We start from the raw sequence: 12509 nt of genomic DNA, 5'->3' as shown, positions 1-12509 counted from the left end.
CACATGAAAGGTTAGCTTATAGTTCAAAAAGAAATCTTGGATGAGATTGGACATATTGATTCCTTTCATAGTTAACTGAAGCAGGACACAAAAGATTTCATTTATATTGTCCCTTAAATACTGCAAAGATAGCAACAGCTGACTACAACCATTATTACCACATGGCTTGTCAACTAATATCTGTTTTAAGCAGGAGGATAGATTTTGCATTTTCTATAACTTACTTCCAGATATTCACATAAATTTTAAAACAAATCTTATCATTGGACAGTGGAACATCCTGAAGCTTCTTTGGTGCATCTCCTCTCAATACCACTTTTTAACGACATTTCTAATGCACAGAAATTCACCCACTACAAGAGCATCTTTTCCTTGGCATATGAATTCGATACTTATTAGGATGTTTGTCTGTGTCCAGAACTCCTCAAGTCACACAGACTCACATGTCCTCAAGGTTGTGCTATGATCATATCATTCCCTTGTATATGCATGATAACAAAGTGTATCTTCTCACATTAAAAAAAAAACACTTCATTTTCAATGTTTGAAGTAGCAAGGTACATAGTAACATGGTGGTTATTCAGATCATTCCTCTTTAGTCTACAAGTAAAGATGAATGAGATTTCTGGGTTTGTTGTGTGTGTGTGTGTGTGTGTGTCTATATAACATGGCACAAAAACCCAACAAAGATATGGAATTTGACTATGGAATAAACCACCATCAACATATTAACAGTTAATGGCCAACTACTTGGGCAAACTTATCTATGCTGCTGTCATGTCATTATCTACACATGCATCAAGAAAGACCCCAAAATGTCGCAAGACAGATGGAGCCATAACCCAACAGCTCTATGTAATAGGATCAACTCACTGACACACACATTATTACTGGCAATTGTTTTTTTGTATTCTAAATAATAGCAGGGAGTAATGCTTGACTTAGTTATGTGTAGTGGTGAATTGACCATTAGCAAAATGTGGGGCCAACAAATTCTACTGCGATGGATCAATCTGTATTCTTGGTGAAATCAGGCATGTCTCCCTCTTCCAGGAAGGGAAGAGCTCCAACAAACAGCCTCTAGTGTAGAGGATTGAAATGTAACACCTAATATCAAGACATGGTATAGGTTCTGTATGTGACATCCCAGGTAATAGTTGGAAATATAAATAAAGATCTATGAGTACGTGGTTACCCTCTTAAATTTTATCTCCAACTACTTTTCAACAGTGGTTTTGGGTGAGGCTGAGTTTTGCATGGAGAAAGGGTGGAGGAGGTGGGAGGCTGGTGAGCAGTACCCAGCTCAAGTCTCAATCCTTTACACCCCAAGAGCAAAACAGTAAGCATTCAGTTAAGTGAACCAATACTTGGTATTTCAATGAACATCTAGTGTTACTCCAGAATGGTCCTGGAGACCTTGGCTCTTATGTTCAACAGTCTAACAAAGTATTCCATACATATACATACTCTCCCTGAGGTGAGTTTTGGTTAACACGGTTTTATGAATCTTATTATGTCCAGAAATGTTTTGGTGCCCCTTACAGATTGGTGTCCCTGCCAAATGCCCATTTGGCCTTCTTAATCTGGCTCTGAAGACAGACCCTAGAAAAGTTTTCTCCTCTCTCTGGGTGGCCACGTGTTAGTGGAGTTTATTGAGAAAAAAAAAATGTAGTTTATCACCCTACAAAAGGCTAGAACCCCTTATAACTGATAGTCCATGGGACTATGGAGAGCATAAAGGAGATGTGAGGCTCATACTACCATAGAATCAGGGACTCATAGGTAAGAAATGGAGATAGAGGGCCTACATCTTTCCTTCTTTCTCTTCTCCTCTCCTGTTCCCTCCCTCCCACCCTCTCTCCCTTTCCTTTCCTTTTCTTTCTTTCCTTCTTTCCCTTCCTTTTTCTTTTCTTCTTCCTTCTTCTATCTCCCTCCATTCCATTCCATTCCATTCCATTCCATTCCATTCCATTCCATTCCATTCCATTCCTTTCTCTTTTCTTTTCTTCCTTCCTTTCTTTCTTCCCCTTCCTCCTTTCTTCCCTCCCTCCCTTCCTTCCTTCATTCCTTCATCCCTCCTTCCCTCTTTCTCTTTCTTTCTAATGTAAGTAGATGTCTTTGCAATTTGATGATTCACAGAGACTGAGCAAAATGTTATAATATAATCCCTTACAATGGCAAGTAAGATTCTTGGGCCCCATTTTCTGAAGAAATAAAACTCCAGTCACATGGATGAGGGTTGAGATGACTTAGCTTAGGGTTAGATCTTGAGAATGAAAATAAAAGAAACTAGAAACTAGAGTGGGGTTCATTCTAATTTGCTGTGTTCCAGCATAGATCTGATTGGTTCAAGTATACAACTTAGTGATAAAAGAATTAAGTTTTCATATGTCCAAGACACTGTGCTAAGCAACTTACACACATGCTCATGATATTACTTATTCCTATTTTATAGATGAGAAAAGTGACGTTCAAAACTTTCCATAAAGTTAAGCTTAAACTTAAACTTTCCCTGCTGGAAAGAGGCAGAGCTGGGATTCATATCCAAGAAAATGACTTACTCTCGACCTCATTAGTAAATTGGGACAATTACACCTAACTTGCAGAGTGATTGTACCATAGGTAAATAAATACATGGCAGGCAACTGACATCTAGTACTAGGTGCTGAACCACATAAAGAAACATATAGAATCTATTACTTACTTTTTCCTACAATATCTTCTCGGTAGACTGAGTTATGGCTTCTTTCCATTTCTTTTCCAAACTATGGATTAAAACTCATTTAATATTCTCTCTCCATTTATTTTTATTCTCCTTTTAAGAGAGTGTTTTCTCCACTGTCCTGTACCTCTTCCCATCACATAATTTTTAAAATCAAAGCAAGTTAAGGGAGATGTGTATTTTTCCTGCATTTTCTTTTCTTCTAGAATTTTGCACCATGCATATGTATTAACTCTTCAAAAGGTAAAAACATTTAAAAAATTACATAAGAAAGCCATGTTGGAACATACACAACTATCATACCTCATCAATTAAGTGATTTTCATGTCACATTTCTAACCAAAATGCTATCCTGGAATTTAAATGTAGGGTTGGTAAGTTCCTTTCAGTTGGGCTTATGTTTTAACGTACCTAGTACTTAAGAAGTTATATTTTTATCCAGAAAGTATTTATGAAATAGAGTATCACCAACACATAAATATCTCTGGAAACACTGACTGGCACCCCCAAAAAGTCCAGAGTAGACATGCAGACCTGAAAAGACTTGCAGGCATCAAGATAAACCTCTAAACTTCTTTCCTGTATCAAGGCATAGTTGATTTCTATTTAAACAAAACTTTCATACTTGTCCAACAAAAGCTAACACCATCAAAAAAAAAAAAAAAAAAAAGCTAACACCATCATTTTAGGAACTCTTATTTGAAATACTTTCAGTGTCTCTTTCTAGATTCTTGGCATTTCTTGGGCTTTGGCTGGTAAGGTTTCCTGCCATCTGAGTAAGCCTGTTCTGTGTGTGCCTCAAAGTGTTCTTCCTGGCTAAGTCAACAGTGTAGATCCAGGTTTGTTGAGAGTTCGGATTTAAAGAGCACATCCTTCTCCCCCGACACACAAAAGGATACTTTTAATCTGATATAGAATCAGATCTCATGTCACCCTTCTGTTTATATGCCCTTAATTCTCTGTAAGCTTCCTGATGGCTCAATCTCCACGCCTTGTTGGCCTATGATCAGTACCTCGTAAGGTTATTCATTCAACAAATGATTTAATCTCCTGATTTCAGGTAGCTAGAGTCTTGCTCATTGCAAATAAAATTTAAAGTTCAAATAATGGATGAAACCCAACTTCAGCCATTTCTCATTGTACTGACCTTTCAGAAAAGGAAACTAGTAAGTAATAAGGTCCTGGGTGGCAGGAGGCAGTTGGAGTGTCAGAAAGTTGCTCAGGACTAGTCTAGGCAAGGCAGGTGCCTGAAGACAGTTTTGCCAAACCTATTGCAATCCCGGTTCACTTTGTTTCTCCTGGGGCCATGTGGGAAGGACCCCCTTCCTATAGGGAGAAAGCCATTCTGACAAATTCAAGCCACAAGCATTCACACAAACATTTATTCACTACATCTTAGGTCCAAGGCCTTGTTGGGGAAGGGGGTCTTCTTGTTCTAAAACAGAAGGGATCCCAGATTGATCAATGGGACTTTTGACCGATGTCCTCCAAGGAACATCTAGGCTCATTGGTGATGGGGAAATGGCAGCTCCTTTTGGCCAGGTTTGATTTTATCCACATTTTAAGGACATTTCTGCAAGTCTTTCAATTGACTGTTAGCCACTCTGGACTAAAATCTTTGATGCGCCCAGTGTGAGACAGGAAGTGGCCAGACTTACTATGTACATTTAGTGAGATCCTGATTCTTGCTGCAAACACTGAACTGGGATAGGAAGACTGTGAAATGAAAGAAAAAAGTCTAAAAGCTTGTGCTTTGATGCATTACCACGGTGAGTGGATATTAAATTTCCATGTACTAGTCATCATGCCTTATCTAATGTATAAGAGTTATGTGTCTCTACATCAAGGACATTAAGTTATAATTTTATGAGAAACCCACAATTGAGTTTTTTTCTGTTAAATGTCAGAATGTTATTTGTTGAGGGTAAATAGTTACCTTGCTATTCTATGTAATCTCCACAGGGGACATATATTTGAGATTGATTTTAAAGAAGAGTGACTTGGGCATTGTGAGGAATGAGCCTGGAGAAAGGGCGCAGGAATAAATTCAGATAGTTGGCTCTGCTTCTTAGTTCTGACGTTTAGGAGAATGCTTTGCTTTTCTGTGTTTGGGGCCCCATCTGAGAGAATGATCTAATGATATGTTCAGGTGCCTCACAAAATAGCAGTTCTTAAGATCAGCAGTTCTTAAGAAGTTCTTAATAGCAGTTCTTAAAAAGATGTCACCTGCTGGGTCTTTTGGGATCTTGCAGTTGACACTGGCTGAATACCTCCTACTATGTTCAAAGCATTGTGCTTTAGACTACAGATAGGACAAGGAACAAAAGGGAGATGGCTACTCACTTCAGGAGCACACATACAACTCACTACACAGGAAATCATTTCCAAATGGAAATATCAGAGACAACTCTAGGGGTCATGATGAAGATACAAAGACACTCTAAATAAGAAGTGTGGGAGCTTTGGGGCACCTGGGTGGCTCAGTGGGCTAAGCCTCTGCTTTCAGCTCAGGTCATGATCTCAGGGTCCTGGGATCGAGCCCCGCATCGAGCCCCGCATCGAGCCCCGCATCGAGCCCTGCATCGGGCTCTTTGCTCAGTGGGGAGCCTCCTTCCCCCTCTCTCTGCCTGCCTCTCTGCCTACTTGTGATCTCTGTCAAATAAATAAATAAAATCTTAAAAAAAAAAAGCGTGGGAGCTTTTTTAGAGAAGGAGATTGTGCCTTTCTATATATCTAGGTTATTAAGGGGTACTTTAATATGCAGAGTTAACATATTTATGAAAAGTTGTATGGGGGCGCCTGGATGGCTCAGTCAATTAAGTGTCTGCCTTCAGCTTGGGTCATGATCCCAGGGTCCTGGGATGGAGCCTTGCTTTAGGCTCTGCACTCAGCAGAGAATCTGCTTCTCCCTCTGCCTCTGCCCCTACCCCTTGCTCATGTTCTCTCTTGCTCTCTCTCAAACAAATAAAACTCTTTTAAAAAATTGTATAAACTGATTATGGTGAGCATTTTCAGAGATCCTGGGAGCTATGATCCTTCAGCAGTCCTTTGTAATTAGTGTGAAAAGTGAGCCCTGTTCAGGCTCTGCCCCCCCCCCCCACTTCTACCACCCCTCCCCACATACCCATTACTTTCCAGTTCATATGCAAATATGGGTTTTATAGACTTTTTCTTTAACAAAAAACTTGTAGATGTGTTTTCTTCAGGTTATTTCCTTACTTTTATTTTTTGATATAACTAATACCAACATTCCCAGTAACAAGTAAAGGATACAGACAAGTAACAAGAAAAGGATACAGACGTCTTTCCATCCACTTGCGGCACAATAAAGTGGAAAAAACATAGGCCAGTTCGAAGAAGCTTCATTTTCTGGATAGATGATCCTGAATCAGTGTGTTTACGTCAGTGCAGTGAATTGGGCGGTTGTGCAGAATGTAAGTAATCTAGGCCCCATTACCAAAAATTGATTTGTATTCTAAATTAGTCCTGTGTGTAGTTAGAAATACTTTTCACTGTATGTAGCAAAATACTCCATAATCTAACTATCTCACATAGTAAAAAAAGTCTCCTAATAGTTGTTTCAGAGTTGGTGTGGCTCAATGGTGTCCTCAGAGTCCCGGGCTTTCTTTCTGTTCTAACTTCTCAGCATGTTAGCTTTTCATCTCAGACCTTTTACCTCGTGGCCACAGAGGACTGCTGCTCCCAGTAGCAGATCCTCTCACTACCATGCCCAAGGAATAGTACCAGACAGCTCTCTCTGAGTACTTTTATCTTTTTTCAGGAGTAAAATCTTTCCCAGAAATTCCTCATTCCTGGCAGGGTCTCCTTAGATGTTTTTGGTCAGACAGTTACTGGTTGCTTCTAGCTACAAGAGATGGGAAGGTATTTGGGAAAGTGAAATGTGAGAAAATTGACTAAAGTGTAAAATTCAGATGACTGTGGTGTATCCCTTAAGGCTAGGCACTTTGCCACCTGACCATAACTGGGGTTCTGTTGTAAAGGAAGAAGGGGACGGCTGTCGGGAGACCACCACTGGTGTGTTCCCTTGCCCTGAAGGGATTCCATGGACCACACTTTAAACGGATGGTTCCAGAACATCATCTGGGTTACATCAGAAGCATCCAAAGAACTTTAAAAAGGGCCAGAGGCCTAGATTTCACTGACTGAGTGGGTCAGCAGTAAGTCTTGAACATCTGGATTTTTTTTTTAAAGCTCATTAAGTGATTCTGGGGTGCAGCTAGGACTAAGAACTCATTGGACAAATCAGTTAATTTCTCTGAACACCAATGGGCAGCCCATGGAGATAATATTAGGATAATAGTATTTGCCACATAGTATAAGTATTAGAAATAAATAGGTGGCATCTATAAAGTCGAAGTTCAAGCCAGCACATAATATGTGCACGTATGTAAACTTTGGATCTAAGTTTACCCCTTCCCCTCTTCCACCAGATTTGTTTCAGAGGCAGATTCTAGTTTCCTTTTTCTTTTCGTTTTCTAAAATATTTATTTATTTATAACTTTACTGAGGAATAATTGACTAATATATATTTGAAGTGTACAATGTGCCGATTTGGTATACATATACATTGTAGAATGATTACCAAAGTTGAGATAATGAAGGCATCCATCCCCTCACTTTACCTCACCATCATCGGAGTTAACACAGTTGGTCTTTTTCTCTCTCTTTTTTTCCAGGGAGAATGTAAAATAGTACAGCTATTATGGAAAATAATGTGGCAGTTCTTCAAAACGTTAAAAATTAAACTACCATATGATCTAGCATTCCCACTCCTGGGTATATATGCAAAGTAATTGAAATCACTATCTTGAAGAGATATCTGCACACCCCTGTTCACAGAAGCATTATTTACCTCAGCCAAGACATAGACACAACCGGAAGAATCCGTCAACAGATGAATGGATAAAGAAAATGTGGAGTGTGTGCGTGTGTGTGTATGAGTATGTGTAACTATTATATATATAGGAATATATATATATATATATACACACACACACACACACATATATATAAATGTCTCTATATAGGAATATACACAGAGAGAAAATACATATAACATATATAAGAATATTATTCCTCCATTAAAAAAAAGAACATCTTGCCACTTGCAACAACCTGAATAAATCTGGAGGGCATTATGCTGAGTGAAATAAGCCAAGGAAACATGTTGAATGGCATCACTTACACGTGGAATCTTTAAAAAAAGGAAAAAAAAAATTCTCGTTTTCCCCAGAGAAACAGTACTTTGCAAAATACTGAGTAGACTTGTTATCTTGGATACTGTACTAGTTCTCTACTGCCGTAGTAACCAATTACCACAAATTTAGTAGCTTAAAACACCAATGTATTATTTCACAGTTCTGTGGGTTAGAAGTCCCAGCAGGCTAGGCTGCATCCAATGCCCAGGGTCTCAGGCCAAAATTAGGGAGCTGCCTGGGCTGGGCTCCTGTCTGGAGGCTTGGGTAAAGAACACACTTCCAAGCTCATTGAGGGGGTTGGCAAAATTCAGTCCCTTGCAGCTGTAGGACTGAGGCCCAGTTTTCTTGGTGGATGTCAGTTGGGGTTCTCTCTCTGCTCTTAGAAGCCATTCACATTTTTTCTCACATGGTCTCTCCATCTTCAGAGCAACGACAGTGTGTCACATTCTTCCATGCTCTCTGCCCTCCTTTTCTGCTCCAGTTGAAGAACGTTCTCCATTTGTCAAGGCTTCTGTGATCTCACTGGGCATATCTGGATAATGTAGGATGATCCCTTTATTGCAATGTAAACTGTGTTTATGACCACGGAATCATGGAAGTGATACTTCAACATCCTCACAGGTTCTGGGATTAGGATGGGACACCTTTAGAATGGGGAAGGGGGGGTGCCTCGGTGGCTCAGTGGGTTAAAGCCTCTGCCTTTGACCCAGGTCATGATCTCAGGGTCCTGGGATCGAGCCCCATATCGGACTTTCTGCTTAGCAGGGAGCCTGCTTCCCACTCTCTCTCTGCCTGCCTCTCTGCCTACTTGTGATCTCTCTCTCTCTCAAATAAATAAATTAAAAAAAAAAAAAAAAAAAGAAAGAAAAGAATGGGGAGGGGGAACTACTTTAGCAATTCTGCCTACCACAGCTGCCCATCTACTTCCCTGTTTCAAGCACCCCTGCATCCCAATGGCTCTCACCCATCTTTCAATCTTGTTATCAGCCCATATTCAGCAATATCCAGGCGAAGTGTGAGTACCTGTTATGTCTTTTACTGAAGCTCGATTAGGTATAACTTATTTCCCATATTAGGCAAAAACTGGGACATGAGTGATGTCAGCTTCACATGTCATGTATGCCCTGGTCATGGATGTGGAGAATCAGGAGTCTGGCCTGACCTCGAGGGGTTGGAGGCTCCAGGCAGTCAAGCCTGAGAATTCCAATTAGACACAAAGTGATAAACAAGAGGAGACAGTTCATTCCAAGGGCCAGGTCAGTGACGCTGACCATAAGCACCATGAGGGTTCAGAGCTAGTTATAAATGGAGACTATTTCAGAGCTGCAGGGCCTGGGCAATCTTTCCATGACCATTCCAATCACACAGCACAGGCAGCCCCCAACTTCCCTGCCTCCTAAACTCAATTGTCTTTTTTCAGAAGCCCAAATTGATTCAGAAAATGACTCCTTTAGAGCAAAGCCTACCACCTGGTACTTACCCAGAGTATTTTTTAGGAGTCTTAGGCCAAGTACTGTTTTAGCTTGATTTTTAATCTTTAGCTTGGGAAAGCTTAAAAATACTCAAAATTAAAGTGTAAAGAGTGGAGAGAGGAGGAAAAGTCTGGATGATCTTAAAAAGCCAAAACAGAACAAAAAATAAAGGCCTGAAGCAGAAGCCACTGGGGAGTTTTCATGTCCACATTTTTACTGGAGTTCCATAGTGGACACTGTGGGGTGTGGTCCAGTCCTTCAAGTCTGAGGCACCCATTCCCCAGCTGCTGGGAGGGCTGGCAACTGATGGCTCTCAGCCAAGTTCCTCTTAGGGAATCACCCTGGGCTTAAGAGCTACCTTGTGTAAGGTCATGCCTCCTCCCTGGGCAGTTCTCATCCAGTGACAGGTAGATATTGGTATATGAAGGCCAGGCAGCCTTGCCCCAAGTAGAACAAGAAAGAAGCGCCATCCCTGTTCCAGAGTTTCCCTGATATCGGCATAGGCCTCTGTTAAGGCCGCCTTACAGTTCAACGCCTGCCTCAGCACAAAGCTGTTCCCTCTACCTCCCCAGAGGCATGAATTCCACAGTCACTTCCCAACCACTTTCCTGCATGTTCATCTCAAGCCACCAGAAGATTCTAACAAGTCTGATCGACCTTGAGGATGTGTCTGTCTTCATGCCTGCGTAGTGTGTATGCATGTGTTCTGGTGTTTAGCTTGAGAAAGAATGAATGAGCAAATGATCTGGCAGTTTAAAATATGACCAGAAAAGAAATTTACTGGATTTTTAAATTTCATCAAGGGCTTTAATTTTCTTCTTTTCAAGTCTCAATTTCATCTGCTGAAAAGAGTTATAAAAGCTGATGGCAGAGGGGTGCCTGGGTGGCTCAGTGGGTTAAGCCTCTGCCTTCAGCTCAGGTCATGATCCCGGGGTCCTGGGATCGAGCCCCGAGTCGGGCTCTCTGCTCAGCAGGGAGTCTGCTTCCCCCTCTGTCTGCCTCTCTGCTTACCTGTGATCTCTCTCTGTCAAATAATTAAATAAAATCTTAAAAAAAAAAAAAAGCTGATGGCAGAAAAGTAAAAAAAATTCAGGGGCAATAAGTGAGTCAAATTTATTTCCTTCTCTGATGCACTAGACACGATTTGGGTGCAGTCAAGACAAAGGGTGGACTGTCAGCCATAGTTAGCTAACCAGGATATGGTACTTACAAAATAACGGAGTCATTTCAAAGTTCAAATTAACAACATTTAAGAACGTCCCATCATCTTTTGAAAAATGACTCAAGGAAATTATTCTCCCAAAATTCATCTCTTAGTTGTTCTGCAGAGTGGTCTGCAATGAGAGGTGGGAACATGGCCTTGAGAGGCAGCCTTGCTGGAAGTGCTACTCCTTAGGACAAGGATGGGCTCTTCTGGAGAGCAGCAAGAGAGCCCTGACCCATTGACTACGATTCGCATCTTTTAAAGAGTTAATTTGGCTGGAACTGTCACTGATGCTGAGCTAGTATCTGAAAACATCCTTAGAGAGAATAATAGATAGTTGCCTAAGAATAGCATAAGGTAGAATCAGTCTGGATGTTAAGACATAGGTCAGATTCATGTATATAAATGTCTATTTCATGCCCCAAAGTAGACACTTCTATAAGCATTTTCTAGGTCTTCTGATGTCTTTGGTTTTTGTGGAAATTGGGAGGATTTGAAAAGAGCACTTCTTAACCCAACCTTAAAGAGTGAGGGCACAAAGTGTTAAGTGTGGTGGGAAATCGAGGTGGCTATCTCTGGATAAGAGGTATGGGAAAGATTCTAGTTTCCTGCGCTATTCATCCTGGGTTAAAAATTTGGCTTCAAAAGATACTTAAAAATAGAAAATGTACATTTTGAGAGTGAATCACCCTAGGTTAAAATATTGTATTCTTTAGAGTGATAACAATAAATTGCTACATTTTAAGCAAACACTGGAAACAAGAGAGTATACAGTATAATTCAATGCTTCTAAAGTGAGTCTTTACATTGCTTGCATTAGAATTATCTGGAATGATTTTGAAAATTCAGATTCCTGGGCCCCACTCCTGACCTACTTGGCCTAGGATTCTGTGCTAGAACTAGCACACTAGGTGATTCCTGAGCACACTGAAATGCAAGAAAAACTGGCATAACAGAATGATTAGCTTTAGGGCTAGAGAAGTCTTCAAAGATAAATCTAGCCCAAACCCCCTGGATTGTGACCAAGGCAAACGGATATGCTACGATATAAGGCTTAAGTAATGAAAGTCTGAGATCCTCTCAGTTGAACAAATATTTATGAATGACCTACTCTCTGCAAATCTCTGTGGAAGATACAAAGATAAATGAGACATAATTCTTGCTCTCTGTGAATCTAAAATGTCATTTAATTTTCAACTAAATATGTAATTAGACCTTTCCCCAAATCTGTTTTTATTCTTAACATTTCTTCACGTAAGATTTTCTCTTGGATGTCACAATATAATGCTCATAAAATTGAACTACTAACTTCACTTTTTGCTCTCAATTTATCTCCCTACTCTAGGATCAAGACCAGGATGGCGAACAGATGAGTTGGAGAATAGCAGTTAATTCCAACCTACCCTGCTATCAGACAGAAATGCTATTAGGCATGTGACTTTAACATACAAAATCAAAGTTAGTATAGTCAAAGTGTCTGTGCTTATTCCCCAGGTGCAATATTCCCCAGGTCACACTACTACTGATTTGTTGGTGTGAGGTTGTCTCAGCCCATTAACTGTTTGAGGGTATTCTTAGAGATACAACATCAAGGTTCTAACTTCAGCAAGAAAAGACCAGATTTGGAGCTTATTCTGTATTTTAAGACTTGACTTTAAAATTTGAGAACTTGCAGACTTCTACTTAACTTTAGAAACTCCTTTAGAGCTGAGATAGTATCTGTTCAGAAGTGCACAGGGCCCAACCCTTAGCTTTTACTATCTAGATGAAAACGTGGAAGTTTCTTCAAATCTGGCTTTTCATGAATTTAGGTCAGCTAAGCATACAGTGCCTGGCTTGCTTCTAAGACTCAAAAATCCTCAAAAAATGCAAGCTACTGCCTTAGTACTTGT

This window comes from Martes martes (genome assembly GCF_963455335.1).
Source record: "Martes martes genome assembly, chromosome: 11".
NCBI classification, from domain to species: domain Eukaryota; kingdom Metazoa; phylum Chordata; class Mammalia; order Carnivora; family Mustelidae; genus Martes; species Martes martes.
Note: the sequence above shows the minus strand (reverse complement) of the source record.